Below are 27,534 nucleotides of genomic sequence, written 5' to 3'. Positions count from 1 at the left end.
CAAATGGCTCTGAGCACTATGGGACTCAACTGCTGAGGTCATTAGTCCCCTAGAACTTAGAACTAGTTAAACCTAACTAACCTAAGGACATCACAAACATCCATGCCCGAGGCAGGATTCGAACCTGCGACCGTAGCGGTCTTGCGGTTCCAGACTACAGCGCCTTTAACCTCACGGCCACTTCGGCCGGCGTTCCAGTCTCAAAAATGGTTCAAATGGCTCTGAGCACTATGGGACTTAACATCTGAGGTCATCAGTCCCGTAGAACGTAGAACTACTTAAACCTAACTAACCTAAGGACATCACACACACCCATGCCCGAGGCAGGATTCGAACCTGCGACCGTAGCAGTCCCGGGGTTCCGGACTGCAGCGCCTAGAACTGCACGGCCACCGCGGCCGGCCGTTCCATCTCCATCATTACTTTGTACCTCCGTCCTCCAGGGTCGTGTGCCTTACACGTTGCGATTAGTGCCTGCAGAGTGCCCAGCTGATCGGTTTATACTTTCAGTTTTCGCTTTCGTAAACCGATCGCCTATCTATCTCTTTCATCTGCATCATTGACACATCACGACGAGGCTCGCCTTCCTCTGCACCCTGGTCGGTAGCCAATGCTACTCAGACATATTGCCTCCCCCAGGAGGGAGGGGAAAGAAAAACCCTGTGACTAGCGGATATATCACCGCTGAATCATTCTTATTCTGAAATCCGTTACCTAAACTTGTTCCCGATTACACCCAATTCCTTATTCTTTAACGTGAGCACCTTTCCGGATCGCCGCGGGTGGGCCGCTCGACATCAATGGCCAATATGTCGGGCCACCCTGGCGTTGCGATCGCGGACAGCTGTCCATGATTATACCCGGAAAAACTCTGTGTTAACGCAACATGATTTTTCCCACTGGTCAAATCCCTTTTCCTCTTAAGCCACAACATCCATTTCGATTCAGCAGATCACTTACGAAACTACTAAATACCGCGAATTCCACCTACGCATCGACTGCAGGCATTGATTAATGCAACCCCAAATTTTTGCACTCATGCTGATCAAGATGATGAGTAAGCCTCTTTTCAACACGACCATACCCCCCTCATTCCCTCACTACCCCGTTGCTACTAACTGATACCCCTGCAGTTCTTTGGAATCTTTCCCTACCATTTATTCTTTTTCTGTCCATGCCTTCTGTTTTTCGTAGGTGGTAGTTCCTTGATTGGTTAACTCAGTGCATGAAGCTATGACAGAAAATTGATCTGTTCTCCCCTGTAAGTTGATAAGAGAGGATAGATGACTTCCGGTTGTTATCCCCTGGAGGGCAGCGTAGTTTTGTTGATATGAGGATATGTAATATGTTGTTTTATTGAGGTTATTTGTGAACAGGCAAGAGTTGTGTTTGTTGTGGTAAGTGATGTTAAATAGTCTGTTTTATGCTGCCATCCCAGAGGTCGCAACAGAACCCTTAGCCATAATCCATTTTACCACCCAGCGAGTTTCCAGTTGATACAAAGTTTTGGAGCCGTTTAAATTGCATATTATGTTACCAGTAAACGCTTACTATAAGCAGAGCGTGGTGCAAACACGTGGACTGGCACAGCTGTCGCCTTGCGATAAGCCAGTCACGCCCCGAAACACTACAACTTCTCTCCCTATTCTTCGTCTTGTCTGCCGTAATCAAGTCTAATTTTCATATTATTTATAAGTCATAGTTGAGTGACATAGTGCAGACGAGTCTGTTAACGATCGACTTTTCACCTGCCACTACAACCTCAGGTAATTACTTACTACTTTTTTATCCGCTGTAATACTTCTCTTTCATAACATAACTACCAGCTGGAGCTAAAAAGATTAGTTCGTTGCTATAGGCAATAGTATTTTATACACCATACCCCACCCAGTAACAGCCACTATCGCATGTTACGAATACTTTCGAGCAACCCAGCTCTACAGTGTGCTACTCAACAGTAACGGTTTACTATTTAATAGCTCTCACTGCGATATCACTACCCCGACCGAGGAGGTGTTTGCACAGTTGTCTTACGCCCATAACGTGCGACTCCCTCCTCTCCTGTGGTATTTACTAGAGCAACCGATGGTACTACCGTCAACTAACAATTGGCCATCTCTCCCCAATCACTCACATTCCCAGCTGGTCCAGTCTTTAACTGACCTGGTAAACAAAGAGTTAGGCCAGATTACGCTACACCGTGCCACCACGCGCATCATGGATTGGCACCACCACCAGTATCTCAGTCGTATAGTTATTCCTACTTCTGTATGTACCCTTTAACAATTATACTAATTGGTTTATCCCTATGGGTAGCATTTTAAAAAGGACTGTTTGCGCGACTCCGGTCGCTCCCTCCTACTGTCCCTAAACAGCAACCTCCTGGGAAATACCATGCATAAGTTTTGAAATGGGAGCAAGAGTGTTCCTTGCTGTCTCCATTTTGTAGTAGTCCAGTAGGAAATAGTAGTGGGTAGAAAGGAATAGTAAATAAGTAAAATTCACCCAAAAGGAAAGGCATGCCCCCGCCCCCCCCCCCCCCCATTAGGTGTAAACAGCAAAGTATGCGTGTGAAGTGATTCAAAAGTGTGAACCCTCTTCCCCCCTTGTGATCTGTGCATCGCCCCTTCCGGAACCCCCCGCTTCTACTCTCCGGCGGAAGTTGCAGTGCATCACAGTGCGCCGGTGTTCGACGCGATCAGCGACCTCCGCCGCTGCCAGCGCCAACAGCTGATCGCCGCGTCTTGCGCCGCCACTCGCCGCGTCTCACACCACCGCCGCACCATCCGCCATCGACCAAATTCCGTCACGAAAATCTTCATTATCCAGCGCAAACACTGTCAAACTTTCTTAAACAAATGCAAATTTTAAAAAAGAAATTAAGGGCAGCCGGAGGTGCCTATGTTGCCCATGTTAAAATCACTACGTTTGAAGAACATTTATGAATAAACTACCAAATAGAAAAATTTGAATTTTTTTTTACATATAGAGTGGTTTAGTATTGCAGTAATGACAGAGGGATTTTGGAGTATCTTTTCTAATTTCCTTCCAATTATTTTTTTATTAATGACCCAAATTTTTTTACAAATAATTGCTTTATAATTAAACTGAAATGAAACTACTGAACATATTGCCAGATGGCTGTGTTACAATGTAAGTTTGACCACTAGGAGTGCTGTATAAAAATTTCATCTCTCTAGCTTGAGTTGATTTTGAGAAAATGTTCCTTATATTCGAAAAATTCTAATTTACGGGAAATGGCTATCAAAGTTTCTCAATACATTCCTGCACTATAGGATGGATTATCAGGGTCTTCTTCTTCATCCTCCAAAAGCTTCCTCTTCTGTCTTCTTTTCTGGCCTGTTGTTCCATCATACTTCATATGCCTTTCTCTTCTTTCTGCTCCTCTTATCCTTTCTCTGTCAATATTTCTTAGTGCTCGTACAGTGTTCACCCCAGCTGTAAATCCTTATGCCTTCAGAACTTCACACTTCACACTGTTCCCTTGGTTGTAGGTTGCTATTGCATCATAAATGCCAAAGTGCAGTGTTTTTATGCTTACAAACACCCTTTTAGGAATCACTTTCCAAATCAAATTGTTTACGCTCTCATTAGGATTATGCGTCTTTCCGTGTAGACATTTGTGTAGCAATTCTGGCTGTGCTAAGTCATGAAAAATTGGTTTTATTGTTCCCTCCTGATTCTTGTACATACTTCATATTACCCGCTTTACACAAGAAGTATAATACTACCAACAACAGGCGCAACACAGAACTAATTCGAAACGGTAAACAGCAAAGAGACGATGTTCCGCGCTCTTATTCATTGTAGTATCGCAACTTGGTATTAGTGTTAATTTTCTTTTCCCTACGTTCTTCCTCTTCTTATATACACGGTTACTAAAACGTGGCATCGTAACCAGAACAAAAGAGTACGACAATATTAAATGGAGCAAGATGTTCGAAATTCTGAGGAAAATAGGAGTAAGCTGTAAGGAAATACGGGTAATATTTGTCACCGAAAACAATGTGGCCAACCCTTGCACACTCGCTGTATGCGTAACATAAGGCGCTGTATGCGTAACAGGCCGAGAAAATCCCAAGCAGTTCGCCAGGAAGACACGAGAGGGTGTTAGATGCATTCAGCGGCCGCCCATTTCCTCTGCAGGCGTGGGGGAAAATGGTAATAACTCCACTTCTAGGGCGCGTAGAACAATAATTCACAGTTTAAATTAAAGAGAAATGTTCCAATTAATTTTCGGTAGCAAAAAAAAATCGTATTTTTTTGGATTTGACCACCTCTGGCTCCCCTTAAAGTGTATTGTTAAAATTATTTCCACTCTCCTATGCTTCACTCCTGCGGAAGGGAGAAGGGTGTACAGTGGGGGCCGTTACTGAATGGATTTATTAGTATAAAAATTTGGTTTTTATTTTTCACTTGACGTTCGTCAGTGCCTTCTGCCTGGCGGCTAGTTGCAGCGTCTCAGTCACATTGCCCAGAACCGGACATACCCATTTTGAAACTCACTTGTTGAACCATCAGCAGCTAAATTCACGTGTTACTGACGAGGTAACGATACCGAACTGCACATCTTCGATTTGGCTGACCAATAGGAAGGCTTGGAGGTGGTCAAGTGGGGGTGGAACTGCAGCCAGCCGCCGGGAGCAGACACACCGTCCGTACTTTTCTGCTGGCAGCTTCCGACCCGGATAGGTGTTCTCCTCTCCTGCCCTCTTGGGCGGCAGCCCATTCAGTTTCGGAGGCTTCTCGAGGCCTTTTTACGGCATTAAATATCCATGTATTTAAAATATGTTTGATTTTCACCTCAACAGGTGCCTACTGCTCTCCTCTTCTGGCCAATCCTCACACGTTAACAAATGGCAACCAAGACTTACATATTAGGGACGGTATAGCCACCATTGTTGGGCCCCTCTCATCTCTTTCTTTCTCCTCTCCATCATAGCTTCGAATTTTACCATTCTATTTCTCTTCCTCTAACCTATCTACCTCTTCTATATCTCTTTCACCCCATTCTATCGTCTTATGTCTCTGCTTGATGAGAATAACTCACAAGCTGCAAGAATATAACGAAAAAATTCCCAACTAGCAATAGGACTGACATTCATAAAAGAAAAATATGTTTATTTTCATATACATAATCATTATTATTATTACTATTATTATTATTCTTGATTGTTATAATTAATTTTTGATTGTTATAATTATCATTGTACTACGTTTATAATCTCTATTTTTTTCTTAACATTAATACTGTATAACATGTAGTATGTCCTTAATGTTCTGTAGAAACTGAAATTTGTTGAATCTGAGTATGCCTGGTTAGGTGTAAGAGAGGGCCTGAAGGCCCTAATCTTGCCAGGTAAAATAAATGCATAAATAAATAAATAAATAAATAAATAAATAAATATAGCCATGTTCAGCCTTCACAGTGAATCAAATGATAATGTCATAAGGCTTATTAACTTCGCCACAGCTACAAAATGAAAATAGCAATCACATCGTTCTCCCATAGAGACATACATAAAGCAACATGGATCTCACCAGATGGATTAACTAGGAACCAAATAGACCATGTTTTGCTACAGAAAAAAACATAAAAAGGTAATAATAGATGATAGGACAATGAGAGGGGCTCATATAGGATCAGACCATTCTCTTGTGTTAATCAAGATGAAACAATCATTACCAAAACCACCAAAAAAGAGCAACAGTGGTAAAAGAACCCAAAGAGTAGTGTGAGTAGGTTAAAAGAGGAGTTTAAGACTAAGCTTAAAAATAGATTCGCTGGATTAGAGAATGACAACAATAGAAAAGAAGATGAAGATATCAATACAAAATGGAAGAAGATGACAAGAGTTATGATGGAAACAGCGCACGAACTACTAGGAGACGTTAGTAACAGGAATATAAAGCGCAAATCGTGGTTCAATGAAACATGTAGAAAAGCAGTGCAGGCCAGAGATAGCCAGACACGCAATGATGAACAGTATCAACCATGAAAACTAAACAACATACAGGAAAGCCACGAGAGAAATGAAGAGTATAATAAGGCGAGAGAAAAGAACATACATATATAAACAGATAGAGAAGGCTGAGGAGGACTATAACCAGAACAATAGAAAACAGTTGTATAGGACAGTGAATAGCTATAGAAAAGAGTATAGAGCTAAGTCTGTGATAATGAAGGACGAGAATGGAAAACTGATCACTATGAACGAAGTAAATTTAGAGAAATGGAGGAAATACTCCAAATAACTGCTGAACAACCCGGTAGACACCTACAGCAATGAAAACAAGACAGAAAAGAATCAGAACGTACAACCATTAGTCGAAGAACCAACTCTGACGGAGGTGAAGAAGGCAATAAAAAGACTAAAAAATGAGAAGGCCTCTGTCATAGACATGATGTCAGCAGAGCTCATCAAAGAAGGGGGAGAGAAAATACATAAACGGTTAGCCGAACTGATAAAAGAGATATGGAGAAAAGAAGTAATGCCGGAAGAGTGGAAAACGCTGCTGTATGTCCCATATACAAGAAAGGAGACAAAATGCTGACACAGAACTACAGAGGGATATCTCTCCGAAGCACATGCTATAAAGTAATATCAAGAATTATACTGAAAGAATCAACCCATACATTGTGGAAATATTAGACAAAGCACAAGCAGGGTTCAGTAAAGGTAAATCAACAATCGACCAAATATTCACACTAAGACAAATATTAGATAAGAACTGGGAGCACTATCATGATAATTTTTGCCTGTTTATCGATTTCAACAAAGCATATGACAGCATAGTAAGAGAGGAAATGTGGAGGATAATGGCAGACTATGGGATTTCTGAAAAGCTAATAAAGCTATTAAAAAGTGTGTGATTGAATGAAAGTGTAGAGTGAAACTACAGGGGGAGTTCTCAGAAGCATTTGAAGTAAAAACAGGAGTGAGACAGGTAGATATTATATCACCAACCCTGTTCAATTTGGCGCCTAACAACACCCTGAGGAGAGTAACATGTGAAAGTGCAGGAGTCACGACAGGAAAAAAGATAAATGTCCTGGCTTTTGCGGATGATATTGTGCTGATAGGAAAGAATATCGAAGGCCTGGATAAAATGGGGACTGTGTTAATAGAAGAAGCTAATAAGTAGGTTTAAGTATTGTCACGTAGAGGAAGGTGTAATTAGATGAATGACGAACACTAACTTCACTTAACGAAGGTTTATTCAGCATTTGCACATACAAGAGCGCGGAGTGAACTGCTTCCGCTCAGAACACAGCTACAGAACATTCCAGTACAATGATTCTTGCCATTTGTGGATACTTCTAGAATGTACTCGAACCGAATTTAGAAATTAAAATTTTGCAGTTCAGGTTTTGAACTCAAGACTCTCCATACAACAGTCTACTATCGTAACCACTACACTACGCCGACTACGCTATTCGGCTTCTTCTGCGACAGTATAAATGAAAGTAAAACAAAGTTTATTGTAGTAGGAAGAAGAGCTCATTTAGGACCAAACCATCTAAAAATTGGAAATCTATCAGTACAGTAGACAGACACATTCATGTACCTCGGTTTCAACATCAACCAACAAAATCTTATAGAACAAGAGATAGTAACAAGAATTCAATCTGGGGGGAAGATGTCTAGGAGCTATGCACAAAATCATTAGATCGGAGTTACTATCTAGGCAGGCAAAAATAAGAATATATCAGACCATCATCAAGCCAATAGTGTGTTATGTAAGTGACATGGACCCTGACAAAGAAAACAGAGAAAAAATTCGTCACTTTTGAAAATAAAACACTGAGAAAATATGTGGACCAGTGAAAGAAAATGAACAGTGGACAATAAGGAAAAACAGAGAACTCAGAGAATTATACACAGTGCCTGACGTCGTAGCGAGTGTGAAAATTAAGAGACCAAGGTGTTACGGACATGTGAGGAGGAGAGGGGAGAACACGGTAATAAAGGCTATAATGGATGGAGAACGGCCGAGAATGACATGGAAGGATAATACCATGGGAAGCATGCAGATACGGGATCTGGGAGATGACGATGCAGATGACAGAAAAGTGTGGAAGGCGGGACTGAGTAAGGCCATGGAGCCGTTGCGGTTTGTGTGGCCAGTTTAAGTAAGTAAGTAAGTAAATGTCCCTATGACAGCATGGAAATCTGGTAAACAAAGGTCAAAAGATATTTGAAAGACGTTTTCGTTACTAGTGAGGAAGAAATATCTGTATAATTGTTAGATTCTTAGGGATATCAGTGTGAAAGAAGCATATAGAGCATCGTACTCAAGGCCAAGGAACACGTTCATCTGGTGATCCCGAAAGGCTTGATGACACAAGTATGGTCATGAGATGCACACGGCTTTCACTGTTGGAAGAACTTAATGACAGGGATTTCAGAATCAGTTCTGATGAATATTTTTGATGTCAATCTCCACCTGAGAAACTATATAATTAAGCTGCAGGAACTAGTACATAATCAGTTCTTTTCGCCATAGCTTCACTATGTACTGAAATATGCCTGATACAAATCTAGTAATTTAGCCACGATTTGATATCCAGCTGAATTTTTTTTTAAATTGTGTTGTCTGTCGCGCACATTATGTGAAGAAATGTCGTTCATTTTATGAGCATGGTGTAATAAAAGTTATGTCTGAAGCATTTATTTACAGATTATCACTATTTTAATGATTTTGTATCATAATAATGAGTTACTTATTATTTCAAGTTAGCAAAATACACATCTGTTGTAGTGAATCGAGAATTCTTCGATCTCTTGCATAAAACGACGTTGAGATTAATAAGTACATTGCCCCACTCTGGGGGTCCAGAATCTAGTGAACCCTTCAAAACTCCTATGATATGATATAGCATGCAAATTACTAATGAGATTGCCCTGGATTTATTTCGGTGCCTTTTCTATACGAAAGAAAACAAAAAAAATTACAAATTTTAGGGCCGATTTGACTGGGCGTGGACATGACTCAGTTGTTAAGGGGAAGGAGAGAGGACTGAATCACCTCACCTTTCTTCCTAAGCGTTTGTCTTGTGGAGATGACGGCAGCAGGCGCTGGAATGGGACGGCGTGTCGCCTCAGAGATGTGCAGTGGCGGTCAGATGCTCTCCTCGATAACTCGTGGCTGTGAAGGAAGGCCCGGAACAGTGTCCACGATTAGAGGTCACCATGAGTTGCCATAGCCGAAGCAGCATTATTGTGGTGTGGGAAGGCAGATGTTGGTGCAGGATGCAGGAGCGATCGCGCCCTCTGGCTTCCGCACGGTCTCCCCAACTGCCCCTTCATTCCTCATCCAGTGCTCAGCTCAACGACCCATCGGCACCTCCCACCGACCTTGTCACTAGTGGACTAAATTTTCGTCGCAGCTCAAATGACTGATCGTTGTTTCATGTCCACGCCTCGCAGTACAGGGTGGAAATACTATATCTTGCGTGGCCTGGAGTGTCATTTGGGAACTGGCGTTTTTCTCACGGTTTCACTGTCAATCCTGTGTCCAGTGTAGCTCGCACATCGTTTCGATGCTTTTGTGAATTACTATGTTGCTGTGAAAGCAGTCACACAACATTTCTTTGTAATAGCTCTTTCTGCGTGAGCCTTCGACAGGATCATGGTTGTGTTTCGTCTAAGAGTCTGCTGGCGCTCGTTATTTGTAAGGAACGTACTGACAGTTCAGAAAACTTTTTTTAAGCAGGCTGACTTCTTTCACGGTTCTTTAGTTTGACACGCTTCCCCATGAGAATTCTTGGCGCTTTGGGTACGCTTCTTCCCAGTGCCGATGTGGTGCTTCTATTCTCAACACATTCTCGCTTATTAAGTCAGGTGAAAATGGCTGCTGCCATCCAGAAGAATTCGCATGCTGCATTCTTGGTGCTTTGGTGTCTATGCATTGTCACAATGGCCATGGTTCCATCAGTTTGCTGCACGCTTCTCATTGCCCGCCAGACTCTTCACAAGGTGCCAGTTCTTAAGTGAGATGAGTTTACCCTCCCGCCTACCCCATGTGTGATTGTAGAATGGCTCTAGTGTTCATGTCTCTGGCGGTCGCCAAATGGGGTCCATCTATCTCTTTGACCATCGGCGCTGCGAGTCAGTGAAATGGCCCCCGGTGGAGATATGACAATGTGAAACAGTAAACTAAACAAGAAGAAAGAATGTAAGACATAAAATAACAACTTAAAGCATAAAACAAATATATGTAACGCCCCTTACAAGGGAACCTCCCCATCGCACCCCCCTCAGATTTAGTTATAAGTTGGCACAGTGGATAAGCCTTGAAAAACTGAACACAGATCAATCGAGAGAACAGGAAGAAGTTGTGTGGAACTATGAACAAAATATGCAAAATATACAAACTGAGTAGTCCATGCGCAAGATAGGTAACATCAAGGATGATGTGAGCACAGGAGCGCCGTGGTCCCGTGGTTAGAGTGAGCAGCTGCGAAACGAGGGGGCCTTGGTTCAAGTCTTCCCTTGAGTGAAAATTTTAATTTTTTTATTTTCGGGAAGTTATGATCTGTCCGTTCGTTCATTGACGTCTCTGTTCACTGTAATAAGTTTAGTGTCTGTGTTTTGCGACAGCACCGCGAAACCGTGCGATTAGTGGACGAAAGGACCTGCCTCTCCAATGGGAAGCGAAAACATTTGATCGCAAGGTCATGGGTCAACCGATTCCTCCACAGGAAAACACGTCTGATATATTCTATACGACACTGGTGACGGCCTGTGCATCACATGACAGGAATATGTTGTCGACCCACCTAGCTTGCACACTTGGCGAATGGGTAAGAAGATTCTTCTACCTTGCCCGATTTAGTTTTTCTTGTGTATGTGATAATCACTCCCAAAAAGTGATGGAAACATAAGAGTTTGTCAGATAATAATTGTCTGAAAATAAAAAATTAAACTTTTCTCTCGAGGGAAGATTTGAACCAAGGATCTCTCGCTCCACAGCTGCTCACGCTAACCACGGGACCAGGGCGCTCCTAAGCTCAGACCGTCGTTGATGTTGCTTATCTTGCCTTGGACTACTCAGTATGTATATTTTGCTTATTTTTTTCATAGTTCCACACAACTTATTCCTGTTTTCTCGATTGATCTGTGTTCAGTTTTTCAAGGCCTATCCACTGTGCCAACTTATAACCAAATCTGAGGGGGGTGCGATGGGGAGGTTCCCTTGTAAGTATGTAAGCCTTATAGTCGTTACGTAATCGTGCAACTAACAAGCAAGGATGTACACACAGAATAACACTGTGTCGTATGTTCACTATAACAATGCATTCGTAATTACTGTCTAAGTGTGTTCCCTAGGTTCTAGACATAGTTTAAAACATAGTTGCATGTTAACAGTTTCTAAGTGTGACAAAGAGTACTAGTAACGTGAAGTGAAAAATTTTATAGCCAACACTAAGTTAAAAAAACAGATTATCTCTCAATAAACGGTTTTACATGTGAAATGTGGTGTAAACCTTTACTCTTCCTAGTACGCAGAGTTTCAACTTCAACGCAATTACCATGTGGCATATGTCGGATTCTGTAAGGTCCATTGTAAACTAGAAAGAATTTGTGACTCATGTGTTTCTTCTTATGTGACAACGAATGAGCTTTAATGAGAACTTTCTGACCAATATATAATTTCTTTGCATTTGCTTTACCGTGTAGTTTTCTCCTTTTGTCTGCTGCTGATTTTATATTTTTAATAGCCAAATCAATTATGCCTTTGTGTCGAAGTTTACGTGTATTCGGGAAAGGTACAAGCTCTCTGATTCTGTTCGGTGGTTCTTCATTCTTCAGTACAAGAATAAGTGGTAAAGCAGTGGAGTCATGAGGCATTTCATTCAGCACGTTTTGAAATAAGTGCAAATATCTGTTCCAATGCTGATGCTTTCTGTGACAATAAAGCTGCAAAGTTTATTGATTTCTTTCATAATCCGTTCAGACGTGTTACAATGTGGTGAGTACAATGAATTAAAAACAGGTTTGATTTTATGGTTCCGAAGCATGCGTGACCAAACAGCAGATCTGAATTGCGGTCCGTTATTTGAAATGACTCTACTAACGTGTCCAACTTCACGTAAGAAATTTTTAACAAAGGCGTTGGATACAGACCGTCCAGTGGCTTTACGTAACGGAGTGAAAGAAACAAATTTTGAAGTAAGTTCAACAGCGACTAGAATGTACGAAAATGCATTCGATGTTCTAACAAGGGGTCCCAAGAGATCAACAGCAGAAAATACTTTTAATTTAGAAGGAATGCTAGGAAACAACGGAGCACGATGTGAGATAGTAGATGGTTTCGCCTTTTGACAAAGTTTACAAATAGACAAGACTCTTCGAATTCTCTTTTCCATATTGTTAAAATAACAAGTCGTTCGAAGAATATGATAACATTTTCGTGGACCAAAATGTGCGTAGCTGAAATGAATGTACCAAATGAGCTTATTAACAAAATCGTCTGGAATGCAAAGCACCCATAGCTTGTCATCAACAGTGCAGCGTTTGAAGAGTATGTTGTTTCTAACCAAATAATAATGCCGAATCTGAGTGTGCGTCTTTTCATGCCATTTACTTTTGATGTCTTTCCAAATCGGATCTTTATCTTGTTCATGAGCAATGTCCTTTAAAGATGTGGTGATGAAGTTTTCAAAGGCGACTTTCTGAATGTAAAGAATACTGAACTTTTTCTCGAGGTTGCCTTCTGTGTTACTTTTTTCAAGCTCAGCCGGTGCGCGTGACAGTGCGTCCGCAACAATGTTCTCCTTGCCGGGAATGTAGACTATTGTGAAGTGGAATTCTTGCAGAAACAATGCCCAACGTTTTAACCTGTCATGATTTAATTTTGAAGACATAAGAAATTGTAATGCACGATGATCACTGTATACTTTTACGTGCTTGCCAGAAAGAAAGAAACGGAATTTGTTAAATGCCCAAACGATAGCTAAAGCTTCTAATTCAGTAACGGAATAATTTTTTCATATTTTGTTAGCACTCGGCTAGCAAAAGCAATGGATTTCTGAACAGTAGTGTCATTTTCTACGGGTTCTTGAAATAAATGGGCACCAAGACCAACTTTAGAAGAATCCGTGCTAAGGCAGAATTCTTGTGACAGATCTGGACGAGCTAGTATTGGCGCGTCAAGTAGCGCTTCTTTCAAAGAGTTGAATTCCAACTGTGCCTGTTCGTCCCAGTTCCAAATAGTATTTCTTCCAGTGAGAGAACAAAGTTTTGGTGTAACTAGAATTTGCATATTCAGAAAACGACGGTAAAAATTTACGAGACCTAGAAAACTGCGGACATGTTTTTTTGTGGATGGAACTAGAATGGCTCTGATTGCTTCTCACTTTTCAGGACCCGGCTGAATGCCTTCAGAAGAAACAATATGTCCCAAAAACCTCACCTTTGTCCTACCAAATTCAGACTTTTCCAAGTTAACTGTAATTCCAGATTCTGCAAAAATACGTAACAAACTGTTGAGGATGCGATTATGTTGTTCCCATGAAGCTTCTGCTATTAGAATATCGTCAACATATAAGGTGATGTGACGTTTTAAGAACTCAGGTAATATGGAATTTAGCCCGCGAATGAATGCTGCCGAAGAAATGTTCAAACCAAAAGAAAGTTTCCGAAACTGATAACAAACGCCGAAACAAAGGAAAGCTGTGTATTTTCTACATTCTGGATGAAGTTCGATCTGATAAAAGCTGGATCTGAGATCAGTGGAAGACAACACTTTTACACCATTAAAATTTTGAAGAAGTTCTTCCAACGTTTGCGGCCTGTCTGTTTCAGGAATGATGATAGTATTGATTTGTCTCGAATCTAAGACAAGCCTGATTGATCCATTTTTCTTCTCAACAACATGTAATGGATTGTTGTATGAGCTTACTGCAGGCTCAATAATGCCCTCGTCAAGCATAGATCGTATTTCTGTTCTAACACGGTCCCTATAATGTGCCGGAATTACGTATGGTCTAACACAAAATTTAGTATGCTCACGAACACAAAATTGGTATTGAAATCCCTTGATTGTTCCTGTTTTGTGAGTAAAAACTGTGGAATGTGCTTGTAAAATCTCAAAAAGGTCCTGCCTATCAGTGTCATTACAATTCTCAACTGTTTGAATTTTATTCTGAATTAACTCATCAGTATCAAATACGCCGTCGACATCATCCCTGTCAGTACTTGCAGAGTGATTGTTAGTGTCACGTTCCGTCGAAAATTCCGAACAGTTGTCTAACAGGAGGTAAAGACGATTAATTTCCTCGTCATGGTTTGAGAGCCAATCTTCAAATTTCAAAGCTATTGACTTACCCTCTTTCTCTAAACTTATTCCAGCATCGTGAAAGTTTAAGATTGCTTTGTATTCATTCAAAAAGTCTACTCCCAATATAATTTCTGTTGACAATAATGGAACGATAAGGAAGTTCATAGAGAAACTGTGGTTTTGACAAAAGAATTCTAAGTTGGTTTGTTGGTGTACATCTACACTTTTTCCAACGATTGCACCATGTTATTTAATCTTACGTAACGGAAGTGTGGGGCAATCGTTCGATTTGTTGCATTTGCTAAAGGCTGTTTCACTAATTATTGAAATGGGACTGGCAGAGTCAAGTACTGCCGTAAATTTTACGTCATTTACTGTAATGTGAATTACAGGATATGTAATGTTGTTATGTTTTACATCGTGTTCCTGGAGTAAGATGTCCCTAATGTCTTCCATTTTTACGTAATTACTAGCCACGGCAGCTATGTCGTCAGCTTCATAAGTACGTTTTGTGGCTGCCAGCGGTGTGAGTCATTGCCTATTGTCTCTTTGTTGGCGCGCGTCATTATTGGGATTTGGAGATCTAACTTCTACAAATTCACCTTGTCGAGAGGGCCCTACCCTGTTTGAATCCCGCCAGTTCTGATGGAATTCAGGTCTGTCGTTTTGTCGGTAGTTTACATAGTTTCTTGTTTGTCGGTCATGTGGTGGAGAATTTCTCTCGGAATCATAACTGCACGGTGGACCGTTGCGTCTGAAGTTATTCTGTCTCCTTTGATAATAATTATTTTGGTTCCCATATTGTCTGTTTCTCTGATTGTCTCTGTGATAGTCATTACTGCGGAGAGGTGATCTTTCCCTGTAATTATTACTACTCTGCCAATGGTTGTCATATGGGTGGTGTCTGTTTTGGTCACGATTTACGTTGTAAGAATAGCCTTGTCGTGTCCATTTATTATTTCTGTCGTCGCGGAATTGTGACGGATGTGACCTGTAATTGTTGTGTTCCTGTTTTCGCGTCCCGCGATTGTCAGTGTCAATTTCCAATTCTTGTAAGAGTCCATGAAAAGCTTCAATGTCGTCTTTGCAACGTCCTGCCAAAATAATGTGTCGTAAATGTTCAGGCAATTTGATTAAGCAAATGCGGATGAGTTCTGTGGGGCTGTATGGGTTTGAAGATATTGATTCTTATGTAACATGTCTTCGAAATATTTGGCAAGACTAGAAAATTCCGATTGTTCGAAATGTTTCATCATTATGATGCTATGCTTTACTCGGTCTTGTGTAGCTTAAGACCAATATGCTGAGAGGAAGGCATGATAAAATTCTCCTTCACTGTGACAATCGTGAATGACTGATCGCATTCTTACAGCTGGTTCATTCTCTAAGTAGCCACACATAAATTCTAACCTATGCTCCAATGACCAGTTGGGAGGAAAACAATGAGAGAATTGATGAAGCCATGCTTGTGGGTGAATGTCGTTGCCAGAATTCTTAAATGTTTTGAATTAACGTGTAGTAATGAACAACTTATAGTCAAAATCATCATGTCGGCGAGTCGCATATCGGTCGTTGTTACTCCGTTTCGGCGGTTCAATCGGAAAATTCAGTGCGCCTTGCCAACTTCTTTCACAATTTTCCAAATGCCCTGTGTTATTATTTTGTGACTTTTCCGTATTTTTAAGTCCCTCTTCCCGTGTTGGAGCGCGAGTCTCCTCTGAAATATGTAATTCTTGTATTACCTGTGTCAACTGATCTTGTACTTCCCGGATTTCTCTTTTGGACTGTGTATTGATTTGATTTTGATGTTGTTTGAATTTTCTAATTTGTTCATACTCTTGTGTGTCAGTGAAGGCTACGGGTCTTGTGTCAATCAGATCATCATCTACCTTTGTAGATACGTTAGTGAACTGATCCGAAAGTTCGGCTACTTTCTCCGATAGTGAACTTATTTCCTCAGTGTGTTTTTCTGAACCAAGTTTCAGAGTGTCCATTTGTGTTGAAATCGTATCTACTGTGTCCTTTAAGTTTTCCTGAGTTTTTGCAAGTTGCGTAACCGAATCGGTAGATGCAACTGAGTCAATTTTAGCTTGCAAGGTGTCGTGATTTTCATGAATAATAGTTTGCAGTTCTTTTATGGCTGCTTCGTGATTCTGTAATGCATTTTCATGACGCAAAAAAATAGGTTGGAAATGCTCACAAATTTGTGTTTTTACGTCATTACAAACTTTTTGACATTTCGATTCGATGTTATGTAACTCAGTAGTTAAACCTTCAGGTGTTTGTTCAAGCGTGGTGTCTAAATTTTGAAGCTGTTGCTGTGTTTGTCTCTGATTTTGTTTCATTTGTTGCATTAATTGCAATAATAATGTATTAGTGTCTGGAATCTGTTCCTCTATGCTTTTCGGCAGTGCATTTACACCAGCAACATTCACATTTTGACGAGCAGAAAATGTGTCTTGACTTATTTCAGAAAACAGTGAGGACGCAAAACCTGAATCTACAGTATTTGCAAGATTGTGTCCTGTCATTTCTGATTCTTGAGGAGAACTGTTGCCGACAGATCGATCGATAATGCCTCCCTGTTCACTAATTGTTTCACTGTCTACACCATTATTTGCCGCCCGCTCCATTTCCCTATGCACAATTACCAACTTACTACTTTGAACATTAGTTAATTCATTACTCGGTGGCGCTAACACACTGCTTTCGTCTTCACTGTCATTTCTCAGTTTACTTTGGAGCCTAGTATTTCGTTTTTCACACTCCATAATTGTCACAATGTTTCACACGATAACACAGAAAAGCACAATTGGAAGAGTAAAATAAGAAAACACACTAACATAGCACTGAAAATAACATCTAGTTAATTGCAAGCGCAGCTGCAAAATACTAGGTGCAAATCTACATGCATGCCACAAGTGTTTTACTGTACAACAATGAAAAACTACAACTACAAAGAAGATTCTCTTTACAATTACACACTAGCAATAAACAATAGCTACACTAATTACGCAAACTGCAAGAAAAAATCAGAAGATTCCAGTGAGGTAGCCTGGCAGGGTCGCCATATGTAACGCCCCTTAGAAAAATTAATGAATTACTGTGCTGGTAAGCCCCTACGTTATTTGATTTTCAAACAGCTGAACAGAACTAAACGTACTCAGACATTTCACTCTTTACCTATTCTGATCAACACTAAACTGACACACAATATTTTTAGCGCAACCCAATCTGACTTTCAATAATCCCTACAAAAGAATGGCCCTGACTAACATTAACCTATACCTTTCACAAATCACTTACCTTACAAAAATCTTCGTTACTCGAACTACTGCAATACAGCGAGCACCACTACTGCCAGCTAAATAAAAGATTCAAACTACTGATAGGCAAACTACTGATAGGCATAGTTAGCAAATGAAAGATTTTGATAAAGAACAAACAATGTATTTACCTTAATAGTGTTCAAAAGTCATTATATATATATATATATATATATATATATATATATATATATATATATATATCAGTTCATGACATCCAGTCTTACAAATTTACTGTCTCTGATGGACACACGTCCAGATCATTCGCTCTCAAAATTCCGCCATCTCTCTTCCCACATCCACCACTGCTGGTGGCTCACCAACTGGGCAATGCTAACGCTGTTAACATCCAGCTGCCCAACACAACAATGGCAGACAACAATGCAAACTAGCCACAGACTGCACACAGCACAGCCAGTGATTTTCATACAGATCACTACGTGGCGTTACCAATAAGAAAACCTAAACAGCCTACTTACATATAGATGAAATAAATAACTAGAGCGGTAATGAATGTTTGGGCGTTTTAGTTGGGTATGTTGAAAATACTCTGTCAGCACGCTGTGTACAGCGTATTTTCCAAAAATGGTATTTGAGAAACCAGCTTTATTACACATCGACGTATGTAGCTTGAAAGCTTCTTTAATGTACATCCTAACAAAAGTTATCATTTTTTCAAAATTAGTGATGGTGGGATATTTTGCAAAATTTCATCTTATTGCAAAATTCGATTATACAGATTTCAAGAACGTATAATGCGTATCAACTTTTATATGAGAAACATTTTTTATACATCATCGTTTCAGAGTTATTCTCTCCAAACCAAATATATCAAATTACGTTTTAAAGTGCGTTTTACCCCTTAAAAAGGAGTTTCGGCACAAAGAAAAAAATATGGATTGCATAATTTTGCCACCTTTACTCACCTAGCAAGTCTCATCAACATCGTTTATTGATACTGAATGTGGCCTTGTCAATCTGAAGTTCAAACTAATGTTAAACTTAATAAAAACGAAGCTATGATTAACAGTAAATGTAAAGAAGCATTGTCCTCAGCGCTTTTCAAACCATGACAGGAAAATTTGGTCCACAATGTTTCCGGTAGATGGGTAGATCACATAACGAATGAGGAGGTACTGAATAGGATTGGGGAGAAGAGGAGTTTGTGGCACAACTTCACTAGAAGAAGGGGTCGGTTGGTAGGACATGTTTTGAGGCATCAAGGGATCACAAATTTAGTATTGGAGGGCAGCGTGGAGGGTAAAAATCGTAGAGGGGGACCAAGAGATGAATAAACTAAGCAGATTCAGAAGGATGTAGGTTGCAGTAGGTACTGGGAGATGAAGAGGCTTGCACAGGATAGAGTAGCGTGGAGAGCTGCATCAAACCAGTCTCAGGACTGAAGACCACAACAACAACAACGACATGTTTCCGGTGTGGCAGGCAAAGCCATTTCAAAGCTGTGTAGCTACTAGGCAGCCAGAACAGGTGCAGGGCTGGTGCATGGCTCCAGCAACGCATTCAGGAAGTGCATTTTGCGTTGGCAGTGCCACTAAAGATGGCACAAGTGAAGGCTCGCATTTCCGCCATGCAGACCTCTGTAGTACGCAGACGTACGGAAAAACATTTTGTCGAATTACGAGTGGCTCAAAAGACAGTTAAAGTTCAATTAGATAAAGACAAATATGAAAGGATAGGTAGCCCACGGCTATAGAGGCCTACAATAGAGGCCTACTTCTGTTTCGCCGGCGTATAATGGACATGAAATACCAATACCCGACATATGCATCCTCAGCTCGTGTTCGTGCGGTAGCGTTCTCGCTTCCCGCGCCAGGGTTCCCTGGTTCGATTCCCGGCGGGGTTAGGGATTTTCTCTGCCTCGTGATGTCTGGGTGTTGTGTGATGGCTTTAGGTTAGTTATTTCTAAGTAGTTCTAGATTCTAGGGGACTGATGACCATAGATCTTAAGTCCCATAGTGCGCGGAGTCATTTGAACCATTTTGACATGTGCAGTTGTCTGCTGCTTTATGTGATATTACAAAATGTGTTTCATATCATGTACTCAGTTCTAGAAACAGTGCAATCATAATTGGTTTAGACTTGTTTGATTTGTTCAACCTGTGCATACAAGACAATGTATTCCAAGTCAGTTTTTCTGTGCCTCATATTAATGTTTCCAGCTTACGTTATACATACAGTGAACTGTCTGAACTGGGTTTAGGAAGGGCTAACGATTTTGAGGCACGCGTTATTGTTAAAGACAATGCACAAGCAGACGCGTTTTTTGTACAAGGCCTGCCCCCTTTGCATTGTGTTTACGAGTTGCTTAGTAACTTCAATGATGGAAAGACAATGAGGTGATACAACCTATTTCTGAAAGTCAGTGGGCATATCATATGGTTCAAATGGCTCTGAGCAGTATGGGACATAACATCTGAGGTCATCAGTCCCCTAAAACTTAGAACTACTTAAACCTAACTAACCTAAGGACATCACATACATCCATGCCCGAGGCAGTATTCGAACCTGCGACCATAGCAGTCCCACGGTTCCGGACTGAAGCGCCTAGAACCGCTCGGCCACAGCGACCGGCAATTGGCATCTCCCCTGGACGAGCAGTCCAAACAATATATTGTGATCAACACTCCTCTTGGGTTGCTCGAGTTTCAAAGGCGGAGGTGCTTCACCTCTTGCCATTTTTCAACAGTTCCTAGAACAATTAAAAGTCCCTTCATGTACAAACTTTTTGGATAATGTTATCGTCCCGGTTCTGAAGCCTCATGAATATTTGGCAAATTTAGATCGCTTGCTTCAAGTTTCATGTTATTTCTACGGTTGGCTTAAAAGACAACAAGGAAAAGTGCTCCTCCTTCCACGAAGAACTTGAAGATTTGAGACCCCTAATAAATGCGCAGGGTGTTCGTCCTGCTGATTAGCACATGCTTGCGTTTAAAGAACTGCCGGAACTCTGCAACGTTAAGGAACTGTATTTGTCATGGGGAAGCTTACACATTACATTATATTAATTAAAAACACTGCTCAAACTGCTACTCCACTGCACCGGCTCCACTGGGGAGTTTTCTCTTTTGTGTAGTCAAAAGAACTTTACGATGCATTTCAGCAACTGAAGGATGCCTTATTAAGTTGTCATTGTCTAATTCAACGTGATCCAGGTAAGCCTGTTGTGTTAGCTGTGGAGGCATCTCTTACAGGACTGGAGCTGTGCTCTCCCATAGAATTGGTTCATTTGATAAGCCCACTACTGTTGCTAAATGGCTCTGAGCACTATGGGACTTAACAAAAAAAATGGTTCAAATGGCTCTGAGCACTATGGGACTTAACATCTGACGTCATCAGTCCCCTAAAACTTAGAACTACTTAAACCTAACTAACCTAAGGACATCACACACATCCATGCCCGAGGCAGGATTCGAACCTGCGACCGTAGCGGTCGCGCGGTTCCAGACTGAAGCGCCTAGAACCGCTCGGCCACACCGGCCGGCGGGACTTAACATCTGAGGTCATCAGTCACCTAGAACTACTTAAACCTAACTAACCTAAGGACGACACACACATGCATGCCCGAGGCAGGATTCGAACCTGCGACCGTAGCGGTCGCGCGGTTCCAGACTGAAGCGCCTAGAACCGCTCGGCCACTACTGTTGCCTCATAGACTCCCAACAGGGGACAATGCAATTACAGTCAACTTGAGCAATTAGTAACTATATTGTTGCCAGGTTCCACCAATATTTGTAAAGTCAGAAGTTTTACTTGATTACAGATAATTGGTCTTTAATGTTGTTGTTCAATCCTGCCACAACTGTCCCACCTCCGAAAGCACAAAAGATTGCAACATTGGGCTCTGATATTGTCTAATTATCAGTACGAGTTGTTTTACAGGCCCACTGCACTACATTCGAAAGCTGTGTCGGTATCAGACGTTACAGACACAGCGTCTGATTCACCTGACGAATCATATTATCAGACTAGTACTCTGGATTTCGAAATTTCTCACAAATTTCCTCTAAATTTCTGGCGTATTGTCGCAGCAAATGCTCCTGAACCAGCTCTTCAGGCAGTTCCACAATACATGCACCATGGGAGGTCATGTCATTTCAAAGAAATTTTCCACCATAGGGACAGCGATATTTTTTGCACTATCACGCGCTATCCACGCGGTCAGGTGTTCTGCTATTTCATGCAGAAAGTGACGGTGCATAGGTCGTTATTCTTCACTCCATCCTGCGCCAAGTTTTGTCCTTATTGCACCAACGTGACAGGGATGTAGTTCGCATGAAGCAGCTCGCCTGACGTCATTGCACTTCGCAGGATAATAACGGTCAGACTAAGCAAATGACGACTCGTTTCAGCGGTTGGTGTAGAACATTAGTCAGTTACGTCACAAAGATTTATAAGTGACCATGTTCGTCCAGACCAATGCAACGCATCCATATTGACCTTGCAGAGCCATTCTGAAACATCTGATGGTTGTCTGTGATACCTAATTGCAGACTGTTAACGAAGATACATACAATTGGTAGAGAGTTGCTTGTGTTTGAAAAGAACTATGCACGAGCACACAACAGCTACCACCGTCATAACTTGGCTAAAGAGAGCGGAGAACCCAAAAAAATTCTGATGCGATGTAAAAACACTAAGAGGACCTAACTAGTAAGGCTTACATGCAGTCACTCGTTGACCAGTCTGGTTTGGAAACAGAAGATAGCAAAAGAAAGGCCGAAATTTTAAATTACACTTTGAAGAAATCGCTCCCGTAGGAGAATCGTACGAACGTACCGTCGATTGACCGTCGCACAGAGTCCCATATGGATGACATAGTAATAATCGTACCTGGCGTAGAGAAACAACTGAAAGAATTGGAAAACAAATAAGTCACCAGGTACGGCTGGAATCCCAAACCGGTTTCACATTGGTCCATACTTAGTCTGCATTTATCGCGTATCTCTAGACCAGTGCAAAGTGACAAACGACTAGAAAAAAGCACAGGTGACGCCTGTACATACGAAGCGTAAAAGAACGGCTCAGCAAATTAACAGACCAATATCCTAAACATCAAAAATGGCTCTGAGCAGTATGGGACTTAACATCTATGGTCATCAGTCCCCTAGAACTTAGAACTACTTAAACCTAACTAACCTAAGGACAGCACACAGCACCCAGCCATCACAAGGCAGAGAAAATTCCTGACCCCGCCGGGAATCGAACCCGGGAACCCGGGCTTGGGAAGCGAGAACGCTACCGCACGACCACGAGATGCGGGCTATCCTAAACATCGATTTGCTGCAGAATTACAGAGCATATTCTGAGTAAGAATATAATAAATTTACCAGTGATCGGAAACGCTCATGTCCATGAATCGGCACGGCTTTAGAAAGCATCGCTCGTGCGAAACTCAGCTTGCTCTTTTCTCACATGATACACTGCGAACTGTAGATGAAGGGCAACAGGCTGATTCTGTTGTGTCTAGACAAGACAGTCGAGACACAAGGCGAGGAAGCCGAAAGGGCACGCGTCAACTCACGCAAGCTAGTTTAGGTCTGAAACAGGAGACGTAATGAATGCTATAAAGAAAAGTACGTAGCTGCTAGAATACTTAACTTTATTCCATCATTTGTATACAGCATTCTTGATGATACAAGTGAGACTATCTTGAAATGGTTAATGGCGCCTTGCTAGGTCGTAGCCATGGACTTAGCTGAAGGCTATTCTAACTATCTCTCGGCAAATGAGAGAAAGGCTTCGTCAGTGTAGTCGCTAGCAACGTCGTCGTACAACTGGGGCGAGTGCTAGTCAGTCTCTCGAGACCTGCCGTGTGGCGGCGCTCGGTCTGCAATCACTGACAGTGGCGACACGCGGGTCCGACATGTACTAATGGACCGCGGCCGATTTAAAGCTACCACCTAGCAAGTGTGCTGTCTGGCGGTGACACCACAGATTCCATATTTCAACATTTTCGAAAAGCATTCGACACAGTACTCCACTGCAGACTGTTAACGAAGGTACGTGCATACGGAATAGGCTCCAAGATATGTGTCTGGCTCGACAACTTCTTAAGTAATAGAACCGAGTATGTTATCCTCGATGGCGAGTGTTCTCCAGAGACAGGGGTAACCTAAGGACTGCTCCATGGAAGTGTGATAAGACCGTTGATATTTTCTGTATACATGAATGATCTGGCAGACAGGGTGGGCACTAATCTGCGATTGTTCGCTGATGATGCTGTGGAATGTGTCGATGATAAATGATTGTAGGTTGATACAGGAAATGTAGAAAAAATTATTGTTGGTGTGATGAATAGTAACTGGCTCTTAGTGTAGAAAACTGTAAGTTAATGCGGGAGAGTAGGAAAAACAAACCTGTAATATTCGTATACAGCATTAGTAGTGTACTGCTTGACACAGCCACGCCGTTTAAATATCTGAGATTAACGTTGCGAAGCGGTATGAAATGGAACGAGTATGTGAGGATTGTGGCAAAGAAGGCGAATGGTCGACTTCGGTTTATTGGGAGAGTTTTAGGAAAGTGTGGTTCACATGTAAAGGAGCACGCATATAGGACGCTGGCTTTAGCTATTCTTTACTGCTCGACTGTTTGGGATCCACAACAGGTTGGAATAAAAAGAAGACATCGAAGCAATTCAGAGGCGAGCTGCTAGAGCTGTTACCGGTAGGTTCGATTAGCATCCAAGTGTTACAGATATGCTTCGGGAGCTCAAATGGGAATCCCTGGAGGGGAGAAGATGTTCATTTCTAAGAACACTATTGAGAAAGTTTAGATAACCGGCATTTGAAGCCGACTGTAGAACGATCCTACGCCGCCAACATACATTTCAAATAGGGACCACGAAGATAAGATACAAGAAATTAGGGCTGATTCAGAGGCGTATAGACAGACGATTTTCCCTCAGTCTATCTGCTTGTGGAACAGGAAAGGAAACGACCTCACGCACCGTACTGTGGCTTGGGGAGTATGTATGTAGATGTACACGCAGACAGTAAATTTCCTTTTGTTGTCCCCATGGCATCTACCAATACTGCTAGCACGGTATCGGCTTCGTCTTATGTTTTTGTTTTTGTTTCTTGTTTCTGGATTTTTTTGTTTGTTTTTGAAGGTTGTCCTGAGGTCCTCGTCTCATAAAACGGACTATAATTCATGTCAGTCGATTTTCAATAGTTTTTTAGCGCCATAACTGTAACTACTGCTCCTTCTAACCCTCATTCTAATGGTGAAGCTGAACGTTTCTTTCGAACTTTCAAGAGTCTCGTAGAGAAGCTAAGTACCTCCCACACACAGGAGAAATCCCTAAAGATCTTTCATTCCTCCCATCGTTCCTTGCCATGTGATAGGAAGTCACCAGAAGAATGAGTACATTGTTGTTGTCACCACGTACCTTGTTGAATCTTCTGCACACGGTGCGAAACAGTTCTTCCTGCCATGTCAGAAGAAGTTTCAGCCCCAGGATGAAGTCTTATTTTTTGGCAAGAAATAGTACTGGAAGCATACTCTTATCACAATGCTTTTGAGACTTTCATTTTACATCGTTCGACGTTCCACTGGGCTGCAGTGACGTCACCAGAACCAGCGTTGGTGCTCTAATCTGTGTCACTGCCAATCCCTGCCTGTATGTTCTACAATACAGCACATAATGCATGGAATATGAACTACCAACTACCATGACACAATCCTCTTTCCTTCCACAATATTAGTGGAATTGTTGAGTACCATTCAATGATTTTGGCTTTAATCATGATTACTGTGGTGTCGTCTGAAAAGCGAGGTCCCAAGGCGAAAATGCTACCCCGCGACGGAGCAACAAGTAAGCATAGTGTCTGCCAGATGGAGTGACGAATGAGCGAAGCTGGCTAAATTTGCCCACAACAATTCCATACGCCACCACTGCAGCATGCTTACTTGTGGTAGAGAGCAGTGCCACTCAACCTTACTTTGCAGGTATCGCCGTAGACAACAGCTGTGTCTCACTATAGCTAGCAGTGCGAGGGTTATATTGCACAGAACTATGTAGCCAAGTTTATAGTCAATTCTACTCTGAGAGAAGATCTACACTGTATCAAGTGATACATTACTGTCCAGCGACAGTCATAAATACACAAGATATTCCTGTGGTAAGTATTTCATCTTGTACAATTTCTAATAAAGTGATCTAACACTCTGCGTGTGTTGTAGTATTGTAGTATCAACTCTGCCTCATCCAGAAACGAATCGCAGAGCCTACCACAGTGCCAATGAATGTTTTTTCGTTACGCACAAGAATTACGTTAGTGTCCTGCCTTAGAACGCGGACAGCCGCCCGGAGTGGCCGTGCGGTTAGAGGCGCTACAGTCTGGAACCGCGTGACCGCTACGGTCGCAGGTTCGAATCCTGCCTCGGGCATGGATGTGTGTGATGTCCTTAGGTTAGTTAGGTTTAAGTAGTTCTAAGTTCTAGGGGACTGATGACCTCAGAAGTTAAGTCCCATAGTGCTCAGAGCCATTTGAACCATTTTTTTTTAGAACGCGGACAAACATATTTCATTTTCCAGCTGAATCACCAAGAACGTTACGCTGTGTATCTTGGACTCCCTACGATTTAAGCATTCACCACTTTAGAAATCTGATAAAACTCTGTGTCAGGACATGTACAGTCTTAGACATAAAACCCTGCTGCCGGCCGGCCGCCGCAGGGGCTAAGTCGGAGTCGTTCACTTAAAGCGGCCAACGCAACCGGCCGCCCTTTAGAATTCTAAGTCCGACAAAGTACACAATCTAGCAACACTGCAGGATGCGGAATTGTATGGAGGAAATGCTGTCATTCTTCGCGAGACGTTATAAATCTATGCTAAAAACTAATGCAGACATACTTTTTTTACTACAAGTAAATTCCACAGTCCCAAAAGCATAGGTAGAACAATAATTCTGATAGACTGTGAGCTATATACACTTAAAAACTAGTCAGTCTTGGACAGCTGGCGGCAGGTGAAAAACTTAAAAATTATTCAATTTACATGCCGCACATGGCGCGTGGATATATTCACGTGTTCACGTTTGTGTACAAAGTACACATGCAGTTTTTATGAAGAAATAAACATTTAGATGACATATATCTTTTCATACTTTTTACATTTTTTAAACATTTGAACTTTTTTATGCTTTTTTTTCACAGCACACACACAGCCACGCACACACACGCACACACACACACACACATTCATTCCCTCTCACTCAGAGTCTTCCCTCCCCTCCCCCCTTCTTCTCCCACTACATGTGAATAGTGTGAGTAGAGGCAAGTTTCAATCCTGTAATCATAAATAACGCTTTTATCGTCATGAGGTGACAGGCCGATTTTAGGCTACAGCACAGTGTACACCTCATACCCTCTCGACAGAATACTGGCCTGCTGTATTATATGAGGCGGCTGCGATGCACCACCACGAATATCACAGTACAGGGGGCATGTCGAATTCATTACTATGGTACCTCATTACTTCATATGGATCACAGTTCTTCACCCAATAGATGAGGCCATCTGTAACCATATAAAGGAATGTAGGATATGCGAAGTGAGTTTCCACAAACTAATAATGAAAACGGTACATGTGAAGTTCGGATAAGTCTAGTATGCACTTCCTCACATAAACGGGTTTTGTAAAGTCTACTGCAGTCTTCACCACCTCCACAGCAACGAAGCTGTCGCTGAATAAGGTCACCCATTTAAAATTTGGTTTGGTGATGCATTTTCTTATGCCCCAAGGCCCATCCCATTCAGTTCTAATAAAAATTTCACACGTTCCCTTAAATTCTCCATTCGTTTCCCGAAAATTGAATTATCTGGAGATTACGATAATGAATAATATATATTCTCTTATTCCCCAGTGCTGTCATCA

Source organism: Schistocerca nitens, chromosome 3, assembly GCF_023898315.1.
Source record: "Schistocerca nitens isolate TAMUIC-IGC-003100 chromosome 3, iqSchNite1.1, whole genome shotgun sequence".
Taxonomy (NCBI): domain Eukaryota; kingdom Metazoa; phylum Arthropoda; class Insecta; order Orthoptera; family Acrididae; genus Schistocerca; species Schistocerca nitens.
This window is presented reverse-complemented; position numbering follows the sequence as displayed.